This window comes from Ascaphus truei, chromosome 21 (genome assembly GCF_040206685.1).
Source record: "Ascaphus truei isolate aAscTru1 chromosome 21, aAscTru1.hap1, whole genome shotgun sequence".
NCBI lineage: Eukaryota > Metazoa > Chordata > Amphibia > Anura > Ascaphidae > Ascaphus > Ascaphus truei.
The window spans coordinates 19344684-19359382 of record NC_134503.1 but is presented as its reverse complement, the minus strand read 5'-3'; the positions used below and the strand labels follow the sequence as shown (position 1 = coordinate 19359382).

General features: G+C 43.0%; 1 protein-coding gene across 5 annotated transcripts in view; it reads left to right on the top strand.

Annotated features, from left to right (window-relative positions):
- The window catches only part of LOC142472285 (discoidin domain-containing receptor 2-like), a 140013-nt gene that overhangs the window by 33853 nt on the left and 91461 nt on the right, over nucleotides 1-14699 (top strand). For all 5 annotated transcript variants that reach the window (XM_075579261.1, XM_075579260.1, XM_075579257.1 and 2 more), the window contains one exon: nucleotides 4308-4391. The gene's annotated coding sequence lies outside the window, so the exon portion shown is untranslated. The remainder of the gene's footprint in view (nucleotides 1-4307; nucleotides 4392-14699) is intronic.

The window sequence follows — 14699 nt, the reverse complement described above, 5'->3', positions numbered from 1 at the left end:
CCGCCACTGTCCCCCTCTCGTGCCTCGTTCCCGCCACTGTCCCCCTCTCGTGCCTCGTTCCCGCCACTGTCCCCCTCTCGTGCCTCGTTCCCGCCACTGTCCCCCTCTCGTGCCTCGCTCCCGCCACTGTCCCCCTCTCGTGCCTCGCTCCCGCCACTGTCCCCCTCTCGTGCCTTGCTCCCGCCACTGTCCCCCTCTCGTGCCTCGTTCCCGCCACTGTCCCCCTCTCGTGCCTCGCTCCCACCACTATCCCCCCCTCCTGCATCGCTCCCACCACTGTCCCCCTCTTGTGCCTCGCTCTTGCTTCTGTCCCCCTATTCTGCTTCAAGCAAGAGATTGCCAGTCGCAGAGACTGATAGGTCAGTACTGCGCCACCGGCGGGAGCGAAGCACGAAAATGGGACAGTAGCAGGCGGAGGGGAGGTGCAACTAAGGCTGAGTCCACTGGGCCGCCGACCGCGCTTGGCACTTAGCGTGGTCGGCACCATGAATTTTAATCTGTCTGGCCACACTCATGCGGCGCACGCTCGCGGGCGCTAGGTGCTTGCCGTGACAGATAAAATTGTTTCAGGTGCGCTGAAGGGTCACATGACCTCCTCAGCCAATCGGCACCAGTCACTGCTTGGCCACTCTCCCCACTCACTCTTACAAAAAAATTGCCGGACAGCTGAACGCTCATGCTTGGAGAGTTGGTGAGGTCACCACTCTCAAGCATGAGCGCGGTCAGCGGCACGGAGGACGCAGCCTAAGGGCCAGCAGTGAATTTGTAGGTGAACAGGCACCCATGATTTTTTCAGCTCTGATATAGACATATAGACATATGTACATACTGTAGATATATAGATCTATTATATAACGTGTGTGTGTTTTTTTTTTTTTTTTTTTTTTTCTATACGCCAATCCCTATCCCGGCATGTCTTCCACACACACCCAAACTTTGCTGCATTTTGTACAGTAGAGGGGTTTTTGCCCCCTTTTTATTTTACCCACCATATTTTCATTCTCTTAGGTTTGCAGCCACTATCTGCCTCAATGCAGAAATTGTTACCAAGTTCTACTGAGTCAAAAGGACTTGTCTGTATTTGGGGACAGCGGGGATGACTGTTTGCTCACGCTAACAGAGGATAAGTTATCAGGTTTATGGGCACCCCATTCATAAGATCATATACATTAGTAATTCTAAACCTTTTTATACATGGTGCACCCTCTTGTAGAAACTTTGTTTCCACGAACACCCAACTAATAAATCTTCTTCTCGACTCAGACTATTGCTAACAAAACTGTGTGACAGATATCAGACAGCATGTCCTGAGCTTGTGGGGGTAACACACGCTTAATAAGGCCCCGAACTGCACCTCGGGGTGCACAGAAGGCATGGGTGGTATAGCTGTCAATTACAGCATTGGCTTCCAAAGTCACGCCCCACATTGCCTTGTGGGAAGCAACTTTGGAAGCTCCTGCTATAATTAAGAGCTATACCACCCAGGTTAAGGAGCAATTTAAGGCCTTCCTAAGTGCGCCGTTCCCCCATGGACTCAGGAACCCACTTAACTGCCTGGGATCTGCCAGTCTGGGCCGGCTTGATCGCGGTGTCACTGCACCGAGCCCCGCATCTTGCAGGTGGGGGGAGGAGGTGCGTACCAGCAGCTGGGTGTAACTTCCAGCGCTTGGCTGGGCGCCAGGGGATGCGTGCCGCCTCCCCCCTGTTGGCTCATCAGGCGCGGGCCTCGTTGCGACACCTTGTCAGCCACTAGTTTGCCAGCCTTGCTATAGCAGATTTAGCCCACCTCCCCAACAGTGCAAGAGTAGTGCAAGAGGTTTGGCAAATAGGAAAGTGTTTCAGTGTTCCTAGCAGGATACTGTGGCTGAGCTGCAAGCTGTAACAATACACAATGTTACCTTGGTAATGCAAGAATACATTGTAGCTGCTGAGTTACACTGACTGAAGGATCGCTTGAAACTGAAATGCAGACATTATGTGAACCCTGGGAAGCAGGATCTTTGCCGATCGATCACAGTAGAGCGAATCTATCAGTAGTTTTAAGTAATAGGTTTTCATCACAGGTAATAAAATGCTGCATATATTAAAACATTAAATAAAAGAAATGGCCGCCAGAAATGCCGCTTTAACCAAAATTGGACTGCTTGGCAAATCGCTTTGCGAACTGTTACTGTGATTTGTTGTGAAACAGTGAATCGATGGCGGGAATGCGTGATTTAGGTCAACTTTTTAGCCAATTACAGTACGGCAAAATGTTTAGACAAATTTGGGGTGGAAAAAAAAAAGTGAACACATTTGCTACTGCACTTTGGGTAGTTACCCACATCTCTAACTCCGAGGCTTCCCTGATCTGGAAAAGCAGTTTAAGGGGGACCGGGTTCCATGCAGATCCACCAGGAGACCTGTGAGGCTTTGAAAGTTACTTAAAGCAAACTGCCTTATTGGTTTATCAATAGGTATAGCACTTCTTAGGATCATTAACACTGCTTTAAGGCCTTTACTGCCAGAGACCCAGTGTTGCTTTTCAAAGCATTGCTGGTCGTGGAAAGGGTTGAAGCACATTATACTGTAGACCTTCATAGCAAACATCAATCTCACGTTCTCTTGGGAGGCAGCAAATTTGAAAGGCTGTCATTTTAAATTGATGAGTTCTCTCAACAGTGGGGAGAAGTCACAGTGGGGGTCTCCCGGAGTGGGTATTTGTCTTTACAGTGTAGGGTTGGCAAATACTTCTAGCTGAAAGTGTTGGTTGTCTCCCCTTCCAAACATACTCTGACCGACATGGAAACCTGCCAGACCGAGGAGTGGCTCAGAACATGCAGATCTCCCAAAGGTCCTTTGGAAACAAAAGCTTGCTTGAATTCTAAAACCAACTAACCCTGTTCCCAGCAAGATAATCATTTTTCTACAGTCTAATTATGTTTACTGGCCTCTGGACAACTGTGAATGTTAATGATGCAGATGTAATGGCGCTATGAAACGTTATCCCCTTACATCAGGGGCTGGGCTCTTCAACTGGTGGCCGGTGGCCAAATGTGGTCCACGAAGGCCCTTGGAAGAGGTCCTTTGACTGTCTGCTCCTGATAATTGCAGTGCAAATTTTCACACTGAATGTCACTTTTAGGCTGAGGTCATGTACACACACATGGTCCGGGTGTTATACGTGCTTGCAAAAAATCATCATTTTTAAGTCTTTAAATATGTCCAAAATTACATGATAATACTCTTGCCCCGTCTACTCCTAATTATTTGGGGAGCCGGTCCCTTTAGAAAACTGGTTGAAAAGCAGTGAGTTACATCGGGGGGCTCAACGCCAGACCTCAAGCCCCCCAACAGGTCAGGTTTTTAGGATATCCCTGCTTCAGCACAGGTGGCCCAATCGGAGGCTTAGTCATAGACCTCAATTGAGCCACCTGTGCTGAAGCAGGGATTTCCTGAAAACCTGACCTGTTGGGGGGCATGAGGACAGGCGTTGAGCCCCCTCCAATGTAATTCACTGCTCTTCAACCAGCCTTCTAAAGGGGTCCAGATCCCCAAATAATTAGGAGTATACGGGACAAGAGTATTATCATGTAATTTTGGACATATTTAAAGACTTAAAAATGATGATCTTATATATTATACATTAATGGAGCAATTGAAATGACACAAGGATTAATCCTTTATATATTAATTAAACGGACGCAATGGAACAGTTCAGGATTAACCCTTCACACATTACAAACGCCAAGGACGGATCTGTGAGATTTGGTGATCTCCAGAAAACAAAATTGGCATTTTATTGGAAAAGTACTAATGGATTTTAGTGAGACTAATGTACATTGGAGCCTGTGAGATGGCTGATCTGTGAGATACAAAAACACAATAGTGTAAGTTGATAGGTCTGATCTTAGGAATGCTGATTTGGGTAAATGAACACCAAGAGATTTATTGAACTTAATTAAAAGGAATTTAGCCCCAATTATTTGGTTTGATGAGTTTATATCACGGTTAAGATGGATAAGCGCAGCAGACGTGACTACTATTAAGCTTTAAAATGCCAGAAAATCCTCAGCACATGGAACACAGTTATGAAGTGAGGGATTCTGGGATAACACATTGCATCCCTCCTGGTGAATTATCCATCCTTAAAATCTACTGATATAGAAATTTTACGTTTTTAGCATTTTTTTTGGGGGGGGGGGGGGGGGAGCGGAAACCATGTTATTCTTGTAACTTGCCACTAATATATTTTTAAAATCAAAATAGATTTTTGGGCAGGATAACGCCTTATTTTAACTATATTTCTTCATCCCTACCCCACACAGGGTCCTAACCTGAAAGTACTGTGGATAGGCCGGAGCTGCAGAAAGTTTCGGAGCCTCGATGGACACCACTAGATCTGACAGCTGGTGAGTGTCGCCTAATGTTTAACCAATATACATAAACGATTCTTTCAGAAATGCTAATACTGTAGTTGATCCCATTTAATGTCTTCTAATTAACTTTTCATGCTTCCTGTAGGGACCGTTTCCTTTTATCTGTTTGCTTTAAGCACTTTGAGAATATTAGCTCAATTAAAAAAAAAAAATAGCAGACGCACAGGATTTTTAGAATGGTAAACCTATATAGGACCGTATTCACTATGAGCTGCTACTCCAGAGGATACATTCTGCCACCAGACTTGCTTACCTGACTTAGAGTGGAAGCTGTTCAGTGTCGGGACTGCTTTTCCTAATGTTTACTATGTCTGTAGCGCTTATTCCCATTATGCCTCATACTGCTGTGTAGTGATATGCACATGGACGGTGCTATACATGTAGAAACAGTACATACCAAAAGACACCTTCAAGCCCATTCACTTCAACGCTCCATAATGTGTTTTTGGCATTGTAATGTCTTATGCAAAAGCACTGCTTGGTAAATATGGGCTGTAATGGGCTTACGCAGAAAGGCGACTTTCCACCGTAACATAACCGCACACAAGGAGGCCAAATGAATGTGGCATCCAACCAAAACCAGGGTTTCCCAAGTTCAATCCATCTGGGGAACCAGACTTTCGAACGAAACAAGATCTCTTGGTGATAGACGGGTTAGTAGGCTAATTTTAGGTTTAATTACAGAAGTCTTGTAAATGGCTTTCTAGGACTGACGTTGGGGGATCACTGTTGTAACATGGATGACTGGGTGCTCTCAGTACCAACCTCTGTTGGACTGCCCCATCTCATGTAAAGGGCAGCAGGACCTGGGCCCTGCCCAATTCCAGCCCCAATCAGTTTACAGACTTCCCTTAAAGACACCTTGGCAAGGCTTTGCTGGCCCCTTCGACAGTAATGGGGTTCAGTGGATATCGTAGCAAATCTGTTTCCAACCTTTCATTTTTTTTGTCCCCTCTAAATTTTCCCTTTTTCTTCTGAGTTTTAACCTGTTGGTTATTTTACTGGCGTCGGCTGTTACCATGGCAACCTCTGTGTTAATAAGTAGCAATGGCAGTGGAAATGTTTATGTCCTAAGGAGGCAACTTTTCAGCAACTGTATATATACCCTTCAACTGTAACTATTTAGCAGGTACACTACATGTTTTTGGCTCCTGTAAGACCAGGTGTACCTATTACACAGACGTTTTTGTGTCATAAGCTGCGTAGGTTCTGGGACTTCCATAGGGGTTAAATTGGAAGAACCTCCATCCAGCACGAGCAGAGGAACCACAGTTGTACCTATTTTATACACACACAATGTTGGAGGGTCTGCATCTGATCTCTCCACAATTCAAATGTAAAATGTAAAAAGGGTGGACTGCTACAAACCGCAGCAAAAGGTCGTTGCAATGGCAAAAAGGAGACCTTCTCTTATTTTTGTGGCGAGTAGAGCGGATTGCAGCTTTAAATGCCAACACGATTTAGTCTTCCAACACAACCTCTTGGGGACGTTCATTTTCTACTGACATTGATGGATTTGTCGTGTGCCGAGGATGCACTTTGTCGTCTGCCTCCAACACTGGACAACCCGTGAAATGGACAAGACCACATTGTGTTCTAATCTGCATCTCTAACTTCGGAAATAATCCATGTCATAACCACATTGGAGGGTATATGGTACCAGGATAAATTAATTCATCTGTAGGTAAAACAGAGCAAGTCTGGAAAAAACGAACATCAATGTTTTATCTCCTTTCTTGCTACATAAAGCTACAGCAAAATACCATTTACGGAGTCTGTTTATTTTTGTTCTCAGCCTAACTTAATCAGTCTATTTTTGTTCCACAAAATTCAGTCGTACTGTATCTCCTTTTTGCTTCGGTGCAAGCTGTTATGGAAGGCGCACTCTTGCTGTAGATTAATACTGCCATGGGTGCAGTCTAAAGCAGAAGTAGATCCTCAAGTGACCAGCAGGGTGTCCCAAAGAGCCGAACACGCTCATTTTAGCTCCAGTGACTACCCCATTCTCACGGTACTTACCCTTCTAGTTGCCACCATTTTATTTTCCCGTCAGAAACTACAAACTGCAGCCAACTCGGCTTTGGTTCCCGCGAGCCGGTAAGAAGCTGCAACATCATCGGGAGAATGACATTGCGGCTTCCTACTGGACGACCCTGGTGGTAATATTTGAATATCCATGAAGAACACAGGCTAAAACAGTATGTATCTCAGGAACCTGGAGCTAAAAAGGTCAGATTTTGGAATTCTGTAAAAATAATCAACATCAATAATCAATTAAAATGGGGGGGGGGGGGAAATGCCACTTTTATTGGAAAAATTACAACCGTTAATGACTGAACAATACAACAAACTGAGAAAATTATACAACAGCAAGAATACAAGTGATAGAGTTAACATGGCGATTACATTTATTATGCTACAACTTGGGTGTGAGAGAGAAGCACCTACTGTACTTGAAAGTCAGAACAAACCAGAAAAGCGCTCAACGGGGAAACGTGCAAGTATAAAAAGTACAGGTAGTCCTCGTTATCTAATGTTTCCCTTTACCACGAATGGCATATCCAACGCTTTACAATGCAACCCTATGGGCCGTTTTTCGATGCCTGAATGCGTTATCCAACGCTCACCGCCACTGATTAACATGGGACTCACTTTACAACGGTTTCACTATCCAACGCTACTTCCAGAACGGATTCCGGTGGATAACCGAGGACTGCCTGTATATATTTGATGTAGAAAGAGGTAATAAACTCATATCTAAGAATTCATAAATGGGCACGGGGAAACTCATTTCCCTTCACTTGGAAGTAATGCTGGCAAACGTCTGGGACTAGTGATGTTACGCCACAAACGTCCCGCTCTAAAGACGGCACAGACGTATGATTGCCACAACGTACTCCTTAGGTCAACCTGAGCGCGTTTCGCGTGATTGTGCTTCATCAGGGGGTTTGCCTTATAATCACAAGCGCCGTATATATACCCAAGTGGAGAAATTCCTGTTACCGAGAACTGGCGCCTTTTTTCGGTTTGTTTTTTGCGATTGGCTACTTTAAAGTCATATTGGGTGTGCATAGAAACAGCAGACAGCAAGAGAGATCCTTATATGGTGCACACCTACTAAGAATACAGATAGTTAATTAAATGGTTGTTAATCTATACAATCTAACTTTTAATAAATCACTGTACATGTACCATAAAATAAAATTGATACACTCACTGATTTTAAAGTTTGAATACTATATTCGTCTGCACTCCAAATAAGTGAATGCGAGTATTATTAGTGGGACACAAAAGGATACCCCCACGGGCGGACTATGTGTCTCCTTACTGGAAGTATTAGATATATCCCAGTGTATAGCCACACGCTTAAAAAGATAATTCAGTCTAGATCTGAATAGAAACCTGCGCAAACTAGAGGGCACGAGATTTTCCTGGGGGCCCCGCTCTCTTCCTCAAGGCATTTAAATTGAATGCCTTGGGATCGCATGAGGCCTCAGCAGCTTCCCTTACCTTGATTTCAGACAGCTGGTGTGACGTGGCGCCATGACAACGTGTCGTCAAATGACGCCGCGAGGTGACATCACATGACCCTGCAGCGTCTTTTGACGCTTGATACAAGGAGAGGGGAGTGAGAGCAGACGGGGGTGCAGGACAAAAACGTTTCCGCAACCCCCTGACTTGGATCATAGTACATACTTTGTTCAAAATATTGGTATCTGTCTGTGTGTCATACATTAAAGTCAACATGCATTTTGACTGTAAAGTAGGTGCTTTGTTTCCTCACACCTTAGTTCTTACCATATATATTTACCTACTAAGTTTCCACCTCCACGTACCCAGCGGGGCTCAGTGACAAAAAAAGCCACATTATTAAAAGTATCAAGTGGGGATAATGAACTTAGAGCAGTTTCTGCTTCTTTTTTTTTTTTTTTTTGTCGTACATTTCTTATGAACTGGTCGACGGTTTGGTCCCTCTCCTGGGCCGTTCTCTCGAAACCGTTCCAGGAGTAAGACCGAGATGTTGACCAGTTCATAATAGAGTTAACATGGGGATTACATTGATCGCTTTCTGGTATTCTTGCTGCTGTATCATTTTCTCAGTTACCTGTATTTATTGTTCAGTGATTTACTATTGTAATTTTTACATGTCGAGCAGCAATCGCATCCCCCATTTTATATTGATTTTATTTTTACAGAATTCAAAATGTTATTTTTTGGCTCTAGTGACACCCTGGTTCCTGAGGTACATGCCGTTTTAGCCTGTGTTTTTCATGGATATTCAAATATGGCCACGGGGTTGTCCAGTAGGAAACCAGAATTTCATTCCCCCGATGCTGCATCTTCTTAACGGCTTAATTGGCGGCCATTTTTATTTCCTGAAGGGGAGAGAAAATGGCGGCAACTAAAAGTTATACTAAAAACTGTGAGTGATGGACAATGATTAGTTCCAGTGTGTGTTATGTTTTTCTCCATCATTTTTGATCCCTTCAGGAGATATACGATTTATCAATTACTGGCTCCTCACTTATTACTCATTACTTAACCCACTCCATACTAGTCATACTCATGAGTCACATATACAAATAATTATTGATGACATCGTTTGGATATTCCAAAATCACTGGAGCACCCACTTTCGCTATACATTCGAATGTTATACTAAAAACTATAGAAATATATTTGGGGACAATACAAGGAACTTTCAAAAGAACTATTCATCCCACGGGCAGTACAACAGACTTGGGGGCATCCCTTAAGATTTGAGGAAAGGAGATTTCACCAGCAACAAAGGAAAGGGTTCTTTACAGTAAGGGCAGTTACAATGTGGGATTCATTACCCATGGAGACTATGATGGCAGATACAATAGATCTGTTCAAACAAAGGTTGGACATCTTTTTAGAAAGGAAAGGTATACAGGGATATGCCAAATAAGTAAACATGGGAAGGATGTTGATCCAGGGAGTAATCTGATTGCCAATATTTGGAGTCAGGAACGGATTTATTTTTCCCCTTATGAGATATATCATTGGATGATATGTCACTGGGGTTTTTGTTTGCCTTCCTCTGGATCAATGTACTGTAAGTACGGATATAGGATAAAGTATCTGTTGTCTAAATTTAGCATACTGTAGGTTGAACTTGATGGACATATGTCTCTTTGGAACCTTATCTACGATGTAACTATGTAACATTAGTCACTAGTCCTAGGTAGGTCTGCAGTTACCCCCAATATGACCTCTCTTGAAAGTGAGCTCTGTGGGACGCCCGAGGAGAAATGAATGCGCTTTATTCGTTGATATTGTTTTGTAAACATAGGTTTGATGTAGAGCTGAACCCTATTAATTTCAGCTTCGGGAACCCCCTGCTTCCGAGATACAGACCTCCAAAGGGGATGCCAGTTTCTCGTCAAAGATTAAAGCTCCCATGTCACGCGGGTCAATAGGAAGCCGGACCGTATGATGTCACAGCTTACTATTGGCCCGCAGTGTGCAGGAGCTTTGAAAAGCGGCCATTACATGAGCCCTGATCGCCAAGTGGATCGGCTACTGGCCACACTCTACAGTGGTCTGTATCTCCGGAAGCAGGGGGTCCCGGAGCTAAAATTAATTGGCTCTCACTCCAGAGACCCCTTGCTTCAACGGCCGCTTGGATTGCCGATTTTTAATGCACATTACCATTTAAAACTTTTATTTCCTTGCTTTTGTCTTGGAATGTTTTTATTATAAGAAGGTCCACGCAGCAACTCCTCTTGCGTATTCTCACTTGCTCCACTCTGCAGCAATAACCTGTTTTCAATGCAGGCTACAAAGGGTGTTATCAGAAAAATTGATTATCTTAATCTTCTCAGATAAGGATTAGTAGTGTGAGGGAATTAGCAGCTATATTAACCTTTACAGCGCCAGGGGTCTGGGGCGATCACCTGACGTAGTTGGTACCTGGATGCTGGAAACTGAAGTGGTGGGAGCACTTCTGTTTTGATCCGGCTAACCGCTCCATCCAAGTTGAGCCTTGTAGGCCCCCCTAGAAAACAAACAAGTGCCCATCCAGTACCTGGAACATCATAAGGACACTGTAAAGTTTCATGTAGGTTTTGGGTAATGTTTTAGTAGTAAAATAGACTGTTTTGAAGGGGAAAAAAATCAGTGACCAGAAAACAAAATTTGAGGTGAAAACAGACGGCGTAATGTACCGTGTGCCGGAGAAATGTTTTACAAATAAACATTCAGGATGAGCTACAGTACCCCTTTTAGCATGTGTAACGCAGGCTCCAAGATGAAGGCGATCTCCTACGATAGAAATACTCCCTCTCCTTCCAGTAAGATCACACCCAGGCAGGAGGTATATAGAAACAGGAACAGTCTTTATTGATACCACCAACACACAGCAGTGGTCTGCTCAATCACAGCTTTTCAGGATAAGCTATCCACTGGATGATGGTCCCTGGACAACCACTACAGGTCAGGGCCCCTGCAGCTGGCCTAGCTCTTCCCGATTCCCCTATCAGAAGTCGGGGTATAGGCTCACACTTGCTCGGCCCCAAGGGGGAGAGGCTAGGGAAGGCCCCAATCTCAGGCTCCCAGTTGTGTGACTTTGCCTCTCTGTGGGGAGAAGCACTACTGAATTTGGGGCGATACTGCCTTTAAGTACAGCCAGGAGGAGGGCACCAGGTCTGTCCCATGATTGGACATGCTCAGGCCTGTGGTCACCGCCTCCCACTGTGACTCAAATGCAAGACCATGGAGTGGGGAAACCCCATCTTAACTGCTGTCAAGGCCTGTTCTTACCAGTGCTCACTGCCTGTACAAGGGCAGTCTAGTAGCCACGGGTGGCATGGCTACACATGTTCACTGTATTGTTGCACCCCTCTAACCCAGAGTTTTTCAACAGGGGTTACAAGTAACCCTTGGGTTCCCCAGGCATCCTTAAAGGGTTTGTCACGACCGGCACACCTGTGAGCTCATACATTGTATATATGACACACAGCTGTCTAGCTGATCCACTTCTCTCTGCAGGGTGCCTCAAATTAATAAGATCTATCCTCAATCCATCACAATATAGATCTTTATTTTGCTGCCACCACCAAAGAAATATCAAATATTAATTTGCGGTCTATGGTACCAGTTTATTCAGAAAAATATGCAATTGACAAACAGCAATCTGTTGTAGAAAAATGTGTCCGAAAATGTAAATGCAACAGTTCAATCAGAGCCCAAAGTCATTACTTATTAGATGTTAGATTTAATATACAAAAAGTACATTGGTTAGGTTCCAGAAAAAGATTACAACAACAAACAGTATAAAATACAGACAGTTTAGTAAAATAAAAGGATCAAACAAACAGAATCTAACTTATGTTATCGTATAACATTGCTCAAATCTTTTCCCAAAGGGTCTTGAGTGGAAATTGAAATGTTACGTGTTTCAGCATGGACACTCCCTTAGTTGAAATCTCATTTCATAACTCAGTTGCCACTTCCATTACAGGTTCCATGCAATTTTCAGGTCATTTGCTCTAACCAATACTAATATTGTATCTCATTCTGTACATTGATGACTAAACCATGAGCACATACTGATAAGAATGATTAGAAGGTTGCCCCTCAGAACCTGTTTTATTATATACAGTAAGCAGATGAACCAATGCAACCCGCTCTCCACCCCACAATTTGTATGCAGCTGGATGAATTCCATGGACCAATGCCATTTGTGGTTTAATTTAAAGCTATCTGGCTCAAGGAAGATTTAGGAGTGGGATTAGCAGCAAGATTTGCACCATTTAATCACTGAGTTTTATTCGCTGCTCTAAAGGGTTGGCATTTTTTAACTGGCAAGGTGATTAATAATATGAAGGCTTGTTGTGCCTGGCATTAACCTGTTCAGTGCTTCCTTGTAGGGAAGAAGAGATCGAAGTGTTAAGAGCGGCAATCTTGTGTAGCTGGCAAGAAAATACGGTTTTGTAAGGAATTTAGTATTCTTCTTGGCTTTCCTAACCTAATCTAAGAGGCAATCCAAGCAGCACTTTAAAAACAGAAAAATAATTTTTTAATTGTAATATAGCCAGCCTTTTATTACCTTTATTGAAAATTAATTACCTGAGATACCGATTCTCACTGCTGGGGACATGCAAAAACCTGCTATAAAAATCAAAGGATGTATATAAAAGTATATTAAAATTCATTAAATCTGCAAAACATTTTATATGTTATAACACACGCACACACACACACACACACACACACACACACACACACACACACACACACACACACACCCCTACTTAGTTAAGTTATGGTGGGTAAAAAAAAGTTATAAAAACCCTCCACAGTAAAGCATATAGCAAATGGAAATATTACTGTATGCTCATTTGCATGTCTTAGACAGGTCTGCAACCCTGCCTTTCACCATTATCACCCAGCACAAAGCTCTTCCACTGCAGCAAGGGATTCTGGGAAATTACATGCAAATTAGCAAACAGTGCCACCTTTTGCTTCAAAACCATATAACATGGTCCCCTGTAAGCTCATGCTTGCTGCATTTCACAGCTTTGAGCACAGCCTGGGTCAAGATGCATAGCCAGTAAACCCACAGACAGCCATTTCGACGTTAATGTATATAAAATTATATGTATATAGAATTTTTAAATCAGTTCTCTAGTATTTGATAATACTTGCTGCATTTAAAAAAAAAATGATTATTTAACTCCTAATGCCATTTTTAATGAGTTTTAAAACATCCTTTGATTTCTATAGCAGGTTTTAGCACACCAGGTTTAGAAACATTTATTATGTAGTTTTGGGACCATAGTTGAGTGGGACCCCAAGGAAAGGAACCCCCCCCTCCCCCACATTAAAAGCAATGGGATTTCTTTGCTTGGATACGAGGAGCAGTATTCCTTAATAGATGAGGGAGCCTGTGTTTTAAAGTTGATTTGGAGCAGAATTGCACATTCAGAGATGTAAACTTCTAAGGGCTGAAATCAGTGCAATTTGGGCGTTCTAACGTTGAATTGCAAAGGGACAGGGCTGATTTTTATCAGTCAGTCTTGATTGATTTGAAGTCAGTCCCACTGATTTTGTTTCTCAATGATCTCAAACTTCAGAGAGCTTTACAGACTGTGTTATTTATTAATTAATTTTTTATTTATAAAATGTTTTACCAGGAAGTAATACATTGAGAGTTACCTCTCATTTTCAAGTATGTCAAATATGACAAACAATACATGGTTACAAATACAGTTACATAAATGAACAGGGTATACATTATATACAAGACATTGCATGCACAGTTAGAGAAGATGTATATTATAGGCGTATGTAACAGTTACAGACCAGATTAAAATGTGAGACAGCCTTAGTTTTGAAAGAACTTAAACTGGTGGTGGATGTGAGAGTCTCCGGTAGGTTGTTCCAGTTTTGGGGTGCACGGTAAGAGAAGGAGGAACGTCCGGATACTTTGTTGAGTCTTGGGACCATGAACAGTCTTTTCTAGTCAGATCTCAGATGATAAGTGCTGCATGTGGTAGGGGTGAGGAGCTTGTTCAGATAGGTGGGTAGCTTGCCCAGAAAGTATTTGAAGGCAAGACAGGAAAGGTGAACTTTGTGCCTAGACTCGAGTGATGACCAATCTAGTTCTTTGAGCATTTCGCAGTGATGTGTGTTGTAGTTGCATTGGAGAATGAAACGACAAATTGAATTGTAGAGGGTGTCAAGTTTGCCAAGGTGGGTTTGGGGTGCCGAGCCATATACTATGTCTCCATAGTCGATAATTGGCGTTAGCATCTGCTGTGCGATACGCTTTCTGACCAGCAGACTTAGGGAGGATTTGTTCCTGTAAAGTACACCTAGTTTGGCATAGGTTTTGGATGTCAGGGCATCAATGTGCATCACAAATGTTTTGTGGGAGTCAAACTATATGCCCAGGTATTTAAAACTAGTAACAGGAGTTAGGGTGGTGTTAGCATTGGTTCTGATCTGGAGCTCAGTCACTGGAAGTTCATCGTCAGAAATCGACACAGTGACGCTGGTCTGGATTTTTGCTACCGTCAGGTGTTACTCCTGTGAGCACAATCATTCTCATTTTAATTGGTTTTAATTTTTACAAACCTACAACACTACATTTTTTCTCTCTTTGTATTGTGTTTTTTTTTGTTTTGTTATCCAAACCTTGGGACCTGAGGACTTTCTACTTTGGACTTAAAAAGAACAAAAAATTTGCCTTTGGCTTTGAGGACTGACAAAAAAAAAGACATTAGATCAAGATTGTAAAAACTCTCCAATGTG